The sequence below is a fragment of the Leopardus geoffroyi genome, chromosome A1 (genome assembly GCF_018350155.1).
Source record: "Leopardus geoffroyi isolate Oge1 chromosome A1, O.geoffroyi_Oge1_pat1.0, whole genome shotgun sequence".
Classification (NCBI taxonomy): Eukaryota; Metazoa; Chordata; class Mammalia; order Carnivora; family Felidae; genus Leopardus; species Leopardus geoffroyi.
In genome coordinates, this window is record NC_059326.1 from 239,268,515 (window position 1) to 239,277,847 (window position 9,333).

A 9,333-nucleotide genomic window follows, 5' to 3' on the forward strand; every position below is an offset into this window, starting at 1 on the left:
CTTCTAGCTGTGAGAAGACCCCAGTGTGCAGTGACCCTGCTACAGCCAAACGCATCCCCCCCTGCTGTGGTGGGCGAGCCACGCATGGCACGGGCTGTGCCGGGTGGTGAGTGAGCAGTCAAGGACGTCCCCAAGATGTGATATTCCGCCAGGCAGATGTGGAGGGGCTCCCTTTCTGCCTGGGGGAGAGAGACAGGCTCCCAGAAGAGGGGCGGACGGGGTGTGGAGGTGGGTGTTGCCAGCAGAGTGGGGAGGAAGGGGCTCTCCTGTCCCTGAGGCTCAGTCAGAGAGGAAGAGACGCCTGGGGTGGGCACGGCCCTCCCTCTGCTCTGGGGTTGAGCTCAGTTCCAACCTGGCCAAATCCAGGCGGTTTGTGTGGATGATGGAGCAGACGGGGCCAAGTATAAGCAGAAACCGGAAACAATTGACTGGTTTCCCGGCTACAAAGTGAGCGAGAATTCCGACAGCCAGGCCTCCTGCCCTTCGTGCATAATCACCAACAGTTAAGACAAACAGTGACGAGACTCCCAGAACAGGGACCAAGCCTCCACTTATCACTGTGGGTACTGCCCAGAACAAAACCAAAGTGGAAGGTCTTGCCTACAAAGAGCTTATAGTTTAGCTGATAGTGGGTACCCGAAAAGGCTATTTTGGGAAAACATTTGTGAAACTAGAAGTACTCCTCTCTCCCCCCAACGAAATCCATGTAAAATCTCTCGAACCTCAATGAGATTAATTTAAGGATCTTGGGAGGAGTTTGTCCTGGATTTTCTGGAGGGCCCTAAATGCAATCACATAAAAGAAGAGAAGACACAAGAAACACACTCTGGTCCCCACGGGATGAGGGAGGCGGAGGTCACAGGGACACGGCCAGGGGGAGCCCCGGGACGCCTGGGGCACTACCAGCTGGAACAGGCAGGAAGAACCCTCCCTGGAGCCTCCAGAGGGAGCACAACCCCACCAGTGACTTGACCTCAGACATCAGGCCCCACAGCAGGAGAGAGTAGATTTGTGTTGTTTTAAGCCACGAGTCTGTGGTGATTGCTCACAGCGGCCACGGGAGTCGAAATACAAAATGACCTCAGAAATTGCCTTGATCAGCCCCTTCGTACGCAGAAAGTTGATTTTTGCAGGTGTGAAATGCCTTACCTAAGCTCCCAAGGTGGTCAGTTGTCCTTATTTTCGAGGACACTGCTCCGCGGGGCTCTTGTCCAGTCTGTGTTGTATGGTGGGTTGAAGGAAGACATTTCCACGGGGCCTGCCTCCTCCCGCATCTCAGGAGAGCCCGGGCGGGGCGGGGAGACCACGCCCCTGACACGTGTCCCGGGACACTGAGCAATAGGACCAACCTCGGGACAGGGCAGAGCCGTCCTCAGAGGAGGCTGAGAAGCAGGCCCTCAGGGGTCGATCCCCCGTGTTGGGCCAGGCGGGTTGCCCGCGTTGTCTTGGTCGGTAGCCATGAGGATCCCATGAAGGTGCTACGATATGGGAGATCCTCCCTCCCACACCCATTCTACGGGGGAGGGAACTGAGGCTGGAAGGAGCCATGAAACTTGCTCAGACCCAAATCCAGCTCTGCCTCCCGCCCTGAGCTCTTCCCCACTAAGGGAGACCGCCTCCCATGGAGACCCCTGGAGGGCAGGGAGGGTCGTGTGGGGCCACCTTACTCCACTTTCCTCCAGATGCCCGCAAAAGCCTGAGCTGTCTCCTGCGGCTTAGACACTGTTTTCTGTGCTCATTTAACTGCCACAAACCATTTTCAGAACTCAGTCCCTGTAAATATTTTTTCAAAGGTCTCTTTTCAGTCTCAAGGAGCAGGAAGCAGTATGCTTTTAAAAACCAATTAGCCACACATTTTTGCTCATTAAATAAATATTTTTACTTTGGACCCAGTTGACGTCTCAGTTACACAGAACAATGGGGCTGACTCACCTGTTTGCGCCTCGGTTGCCCCTTTTCTCCCCGAACCTTTGAAGTCCCTGTGAGGCCGCGACACCTGGCCCATGTGTGGGGCCCGGCCCGACCCACAGGCACCACCTGAATTCTCACCCGTCTCTCAGGTGTTTGAGGCGCTTTCGATATGCTGGCACATCAGTCTTCTTGGAACACTCAGGAGGTTCGTGCTGCAGGACACGGCCTGCGGAGGAAAGTGACTGAGATGTGAAATGAGCGGACAGGACCTCCAAGAAAGTTGCGCCCCGGAGCCCCTCCTGGCGGTTTCGGCCTGTTCGCCAGCCCTGACTCCCCTTGCTTCCTGACACCTCTACTCTGTGGTTGCTTGTACCCACGGAAGACAGGTGGGTGAGGCCAGTTCCTTCTGTGGAAGGAGCCTTCAGTCACCTATTCAACAGGTGCTCACGAGTGTCTGTTCTGGGTGCTGGCCACACAGTGGGGCTTTGTTTCCACCGAGCAGAGGCCGGAACGGGGCATCAGGAAACGCTACAGTGTGCCACAAGCTGAGCCGTGCCATGGAAACAAGAGACGGGAACAGGAGAGGAACGCAGGTGCCGGGCACGTTGTGGTTTTGAATACGCACAGGACAGACCCGATCCGGGAGGCAGTGTTTAGACAGGGTTACACCACACCAGGGTTAACTGTTTACACCGGGGACCGTGCAGGACAGCATCTGAGCATCGCGGGAGAGCCAGGCGCTCATCCGGGTGCCCTGGGGTCAGGTGGGTGGCACCTCGGCCAGCTGTGCAAGGGTGATGCCCTCACCCACCGGGCCCCCACTGACCGGCATCAGCACCTCCCGAAACCAAAGTGCCAACTGAGAATTTGTCCTCATCCTCTCTCCCCCGACTTCGTACCTGAAATTATTCTTCTGCTGACCTCCACTGCATCCACCTCCCCACTTACCTATCCGGTGGACTTCGTCTTTCTTCATGTTTGTGTGGACTCACAGGATACCAGACCAATGGCAGGTTGTACACAAAGATGTATTTAATTTAGTTTTCTTAAATAAACGTCACATCTGTTCTTTGTTTTTAAATATTTATTTTTTTTGAGAGAGAGAGAGAACACTCATTCAAGGGGGAAAGGGCAGGAGAGAGAGAGGGAGAGAGAGAATCCTAAGCAGGCTCCACGCTGTCAATGCAGAGCCCTATGTGAGGCTCTATTTCAGACCCTGGGATCATGCCCTGAGCCAAGATCAAGGGTCGGACGTTCAACCAACTGAGCCACCCGGGCACCCCTGCTACATTAGTTATTTAAATAGTCAACTGGTAAGTTTAATACACTTGCAGAGAAATAACTGTAGGTATTAGAAGAGTAAATAAAGATTCGGAGCCAAACCCTAACGAAACAGAATAGGCAAATAATTGAAATATGTAAGCAAGCGTCTTTCGATTTGTAGTGGCTCTCAATTTAGTCGTTCACACACTCACAGCTTTATTACTTGATTACCATTGGTAATGTTAATTGGATTCAACCGGTTCATTTTCTACTTCTTGAAGTAAACTAGAATGGACTCATGGGATAATTTCTAACCCACACTGAAGGTTGCGTGTCATTAAATTCAGCCGGCACATCACAAGAGCGAACCAGAAACTTGGTGAAAACCACGATGTGAAAGGAGCTGGAAAGAAGCAAGCGCTAGAAGCCTTGGAAGGGCAGCGTGGCTAGAGCGGCTGAGAAGGGAGGGCGCGGAACGCCAGCCTTTGGGAGCCAGACGACTGATCTCAGGAAGGGATTTAAAATAGTCCCCAACTTTGGGGAAGCTGACACGGAAGCACGGATGTGGGAAGCCGCAGCGATGCTCTGTCCACACGGTGACTGCAAACGTGGGAGGGGCGGGGAAGAGGCGGGTCCACGCACCCCTGGGGGAGCCTCTGCAACTCTGGGAGTCCGGGAAACTGTCCCAAAGAAGAAACCTCACTGGAAGGCATGCGTGGAAAGAGGACATCAAGTGCTGGAAACGCAAGCCAGAGTGACCGGCTCTGAGGCATCTATTAACAAAACTGGTGGACTTGGAAGAAAAAGAGAAATGACTTGGTCAGAAGACAAAAGACCCAGGTCACTTTTCAAGGAAAGGAAACCAGAGAGTCCTCTTTTTTTTTTGCCAGAAGGTAATGGAGTGCCATATTTAAGATAACCAAGGAAAGAGCATCCAGGCCAGGGGCCCTACGCCCTGCCCAACTGACCCACATTGCTAACAGAAGGGCCACAGGCAGACCCGAACCCCTCAGAACTCAGGGATTCCGCGCGTGTGGTCAGCCAACATTGCCTTGGGGGCTGGATGGTAAATATTTTAAGCTCTATGGGTCAAGAGGCAAATTGAAGATATTATAAAGATGCTTACTGGGGCGCCTGGGTGGCGCAGTCGGTTAAGCGTCCGACTTCAGCCAGGTCACGATCTCGCGGTCCGTGAGTTCGAGCCCCGCGTCGGGCTCTGGGCTGATGGCTCAGAGCCTGGAGCCTGTTTCCGATTCTGTGTCTCCCTCTCTCTCTGCCCCTCCCCCGTTCATGCTCTGTCTCTCTCTGTCCCAAAAATAAATAAACGTTGGAAAAAAAAAAAAAAAGATGCTTACTTAACCACCTAAAATATAAAAAAACTGGTCTTCCTTGGGGATTCATAGAGACAAGTGGGGGGCTTGATTTCGCCAGGAGTCATGGTTTGTTGAGCTCTGTGCTACAGAATTAGCCTCAGACAACCAAACGGTGGGGAGACGTCAACTACAGAATTTGGAATCTGCGTTTGGAGTCAAGATTCTAAACACAGAACTTGGAATTCAGAATCTGAACCCAGAACGTAAACTGACAGCTTAGAAACAGGATCCAAAATGCAAATCAAAAGGACAGGCTGAGATGTTAGTTGCCAATATTGACAACACTTCCAAAACTTTTTAAACTTATACTCTTTCCTTTTCATTTTAATTTGGTTAATTAATTTATATGCATACCATAAAACTTACTTTTTTCTGATAAAAAGAAATGATCAGGACACAAAAAATTTCATCATGCCAGAAACTTCCTTCGGGCTTCCCTGGCGGAGTCAAACCCTTCTGCCACTGCAAACTCCTGGAAACTCGCATCTGTTTCCCCATCTCTAAAGTTTTGCCTTTTGTGAAATGTCACAAAACATGAGCCTTTTTATTTTTTATTTATTTATTTATTTATTTTTTCAACGTTTATTTATTTTTTTGGGACAGAGAGAGACAGAGCATGAACGGGGGAGGGGCAGAGAGAGAGGGAGACACAGAATCGGAAACAGGCTCCAGGCTCTGAGCCGTCAGCCCAGAGCCCGACGCGGGGCTCGAACTCACGGACCGCGAGATCGTGACCTGGCTGAAGTCGGACGCTTAACCGACTGCGCCACCCGGGCGCCCAACATGAGCCTTTTTAGACTGGCCTCTCTCGCCCAGAGGGTGTCCATGGCTTCATCCAAGTTGTTACACATGGAGAGCTAGTTCCTTTTGTTACTGAGCAGTATCCCCTTGTGCAGGTGTCCACACTTCATCCATTCACCTGCTGAGACATATTCAGTTGTTTCCAGCTTTGGGTGATCATGAATAAAGCTGGTATAAATAGTTGTGCACAGATTTTTCTGTGAGATAACTTTTCACTTCTCTGGGGATGGGATTACTGAATTGCATGGTAGTGAATGTGTAGCATTAAAAGACGCTGCCACTTCTCCAGAGGACCTGTGTCACCTTTCAATTCCCACCTCAACGGAGGAGACTTCCAGGTGCTCTGCACCCTCACCAGCACTTGATGCTGTCAAGTGTTTGCTTGCTCTTTCTTTCTTTCTTTCTTTCCTCCTTTCTTTCTTCCTTCCTTCCTTCCTTTCTTTCCTCCTTTCTTCCTTCCTTCCTTCCTTTCCTCCTTTCTTTCTTTCTTTCTTTCCTCCTTTCTTTCTTCCTTCCCTTCCTTCCTCCTTTCTTCCTTCCTTCCTTTCCTCCTTTCTTTCTTTCTTCCTTCCTTCCTTTCCTTCCTCCTTTCTTCCTTCCTTCCTTTCCTCCTTTCTCTTTCTTTCTTTCCTTCTTTCTTTCTTTCTTTCCTCCTTTCTTCCTTCCTTTCCTCCTTTCTTCCTTCCTTTCTTTCTTCCTTCCTTCCTTTCCTCCTTTTTCTTTCTTTCTTTCTTTCTTTCTTTCTTTCTTTCTTTCTTTCTTTCCTCCTTTCTTCCTTCCTTCCTTTCCTCCTTTCTTCCTTCCTTTCTTTCTTCCTTCCTTCCTTTCCTCCTCTTTCTTTCTTTCTTTCTTTCTTTCTTTCTTTCTTTCCTCCTTTCTTCCTTCCTTTCTTCCTTCCTTCCTTTCCTCCTTTCTTCCTTCCTTTCTTTCTTCCTTCCTTCCTTTCCTCCTTTTTCTTTCTTTCTTCCTTCCTTCCTTTCCTTCCTCCTTTCTTCCTTCCTTCCTTTCCTCCTTTCTTTCTTTCTTCCTTCCTTCCTTTCCTTCCTCCTTTCTTCCTTCCTTCCTTTCCTCCTTCCTTTCCTCCTTTCTTTCCTCCTTTCTTCCTTCCTTTCTTTCCTTCCTCCTTTCTTCCTTCCTTCCTTTCCTCCTTTCTTCCTTCCTTCCTTTCCTCCTTTCTTCCTTCCTTCCTTTCCTCCTTTCTTCCTTCCTTTCTTTCTTCCTTCCTTCCTTTCCTCCTCTTTCTTTCTTTCTTTCTTTCTTTCTTTCTTTCTTTCTTTCTTTCCTCCTTTCTTCCTTCCTTCCTTCCTTCCTTCCTTCCTTTCCTCCTTTCTTCCTTCCTTTCTTTCTTCCTTCCTTCCTTTCCTCCTTTCTTTCTTTCTTTCTTTCTTTCTTTCCTCCTTCCTTCCTTTCTTTCTTCCTTCCTTCCTTTCTTTCTTTCCTTCTTTCTTCCTTCTTTCCTTTCTTTCCTTTTCCTCCTTCCTTCCTTTCTTTTTCTTTCTTCCTTTCTTCCTTCCTTCCTTCCTTCCTTCCTTCCTTTCCTCCTTCCTTCCTTCCTTTCTTCCTTCCTTTCTTTCTTTCTTTCCTCCTTCCTTCCTTCCTTTCTTCCTTCCTCCCTTCCTTCCTTCCTTCCTTTCTTTCCTCCTTTCTTCCTTCCTTTCTTTCTTTTCTTTTCTTTCTTTCTTTCTTTCTTTCTTTCTTTCTTTCTTTCTTTCTCTGTTCTTTCTTTCTTTCTTTCTTTCTTTCTTTCTTTCTTTCTTTCTTTCTCCCCCCTCCCCCCCGTGTGCTAATTCTGATGGACACAGGCAGCACCACACTGTGAGGTTCCTCTTCATTCTGCCTCGACTACCAGTGTTGAACAACTCTGTGTGTGCTTATCTGCCATCCCAAATTCTTGGCTGAAGTATCCATTCAAATCTTTTGTCTTTGTGTATTGGGTTGTTTAGCAGTTCTTAGTATATTGTGGATGCAAATCCCTTGTCAGATGCATGGCTCACAGATGTTGCCCTTTGGCCTGTGCCTTGCCTTTTCACTCTCTTAATAGCATATTTTGCAGAGCAAAACATTTGATTCTTGTGAGGTCCACTTTATCCATTTTCTCTTTCACGGTTTGTGCTTTGGTGTCATGTCTAAGAATTCAATTTCTCACCCAAAGTAAAAACATTTTCTCCTTTGTTTTCTTCTAAAGTCTTATAGTTTTAGATTTTGCATTTACATTTTTGATCCATTTTGAGTTAATTTTTACAGGTCAGTGTGTCTATCAGCGTTCCTCTTCTTGCATGTGGACGTCCAATTGTTTCAACACTATGTGTTGATAAGCTGATCCTTTCTCCATTGAACTGCCTTTGCATTGATTATAAAAATCAATGGGCCTTATTGTGTGGGTCTATTTCTAGACCCTCTACTTCCTGTTGATTTATGTATCTGTCTTTTTGCCAATACCACACTGTCTTTATATCCTTCACAGTAAGTTCTTTTTTTTTTTTTTAAAGCTTATATATTTATTTTGAAAGAGAGGGAGAGAGAGAATCCCAAGCAGGCTCTGCACTATCAGCACAGGGCCTGATGTGGGGCTTGAACCCACAAACCGTGAGACCATGACCTGAGGCTTAACCCACTGAGCCACCCAGACGCCCTGCCTTCACAGTAAGTCTTAAAATCAGATAATGTGATGTCTCCAACTTTGCTCTTCTATTTTAAAATTGATTTAACTAATCCAGTCCTAGCCTTTCCATAAAAGTTTTCGAACATGCCTCTTTATCTAGAAAAAAAACTTGCTGGGGTTTTTGTTGTAATTGCATTAAACCCATAGATCAATTTGGGGGATAGTTTTCCAATCAATGAACATGTTAAAGCGGTCTTAAGTAGTAAGTCTTCTTTGGCTGCTTTCATCAGCATAAAGATCTGGTTCATGTTTTGTTAAGTATATATATATTTCATTTCCTCTGCAGAATTTTTTTTTTAACATTTATTTATTTTTGAGAGACAGAGAGAGACAGAGCATGGGCGGGGGAGGGACAGAGAGAGAGAAGGAGACACGGAATCTGAAGCAGGCTCCAGGCTCCGAGTCATCAGCACAGAGCCTGAGGCAGGGCTCGAACTCATGAACAGCGAGATCATGACCTGAGCCAAAGTCAGACACTTAACCAACTGAGCCACCCAGGCACCCCTCTGTAGCAATTGTGAATGACACTGAGCTGTAAATCTCAGTCTCCACATGTCCACCATCAGTATGTAAGAGTATGACATATGAGTACTGGTCTTGTATTCTGTGACCTTGCCAAACTTGTTTATTAGCTCTGAATATCGTTATATTTTGTAAATTCCTTGGGTTTTCTACCCAAACAATTATAACATCTGCAAATAGGTATGGTCTTATTCCTTCCATGTCTGAATGTCTTTTTTTTTTTTTTTTAATTTTTTTTTTTCAACGTTTATTTATTTTTGGGACAGAGAATGAACGGGGGAGGGGCAGAGAGAGAGGGAGACACAGAATCGGAAACAGGCTCCAGGCTCTGAGCCATCAGCCCAGAGCCCGACGCGGGGCTCGAACTCACGGACGGCGAGATCGTGACCTGGCTGAAGTCGGACGCCTAACCGACTGCGCCACCCAGGCGCCCCTGTCTGAATGTCTTTATCTTCCTTTACCCTTACCTTGCTTTCTCACCCTAGCATGGGGTTGGAAAGGGGTGGAAAGAGCAGGTGTACTTTTCTTGTTCCAGATCTTTGGGAGAACATGTTCAGTTCTTTGCCATTAAGCACATTAACTGCAGATCTTTTTCTATTATCCTTTTAGAGTGAGAGAGACCATGAGTGAGGGGAGAGAGGCAGAGGGAGAGAGAGAGAGAGAGAGAGAGAGAGAGAGAATTTCAAGCAGGCTCCATGCTCAGCATGGAGCCCGACACAGGGCTTGATCCCACGACCCTGGGATCATGACCTGTGCTGAAATCAAGAGTCAGACACTCAACCAATTGAACCACCCAGGTGC

The 9,333-nt window shown here is 47.7% G+C and overlaps 1 long non-coding RNA gene across 1 annotated transcript; it reads right to left on the reverse strand.

Annotated features, from left to right (window-relative positions):
- Positions 1–3,386: 3,386 nt before the first annotated feature.
- On the reverse strand, positions 3,387–4,921 carry LOC123607260. Its single transcript, XR_006716708.1, has 2 exons — positions 4,530–4,921; positions 3,387–3,967 (listed from the first exon to the last, which is right to left on the reverse strand). It is a non-coding gene; the product is annotated as an uncharacterized LOC123607260 (long non-coding RNA).
- Positions 4,922–9,333: the final 4,412 nt, after the last annotated feature.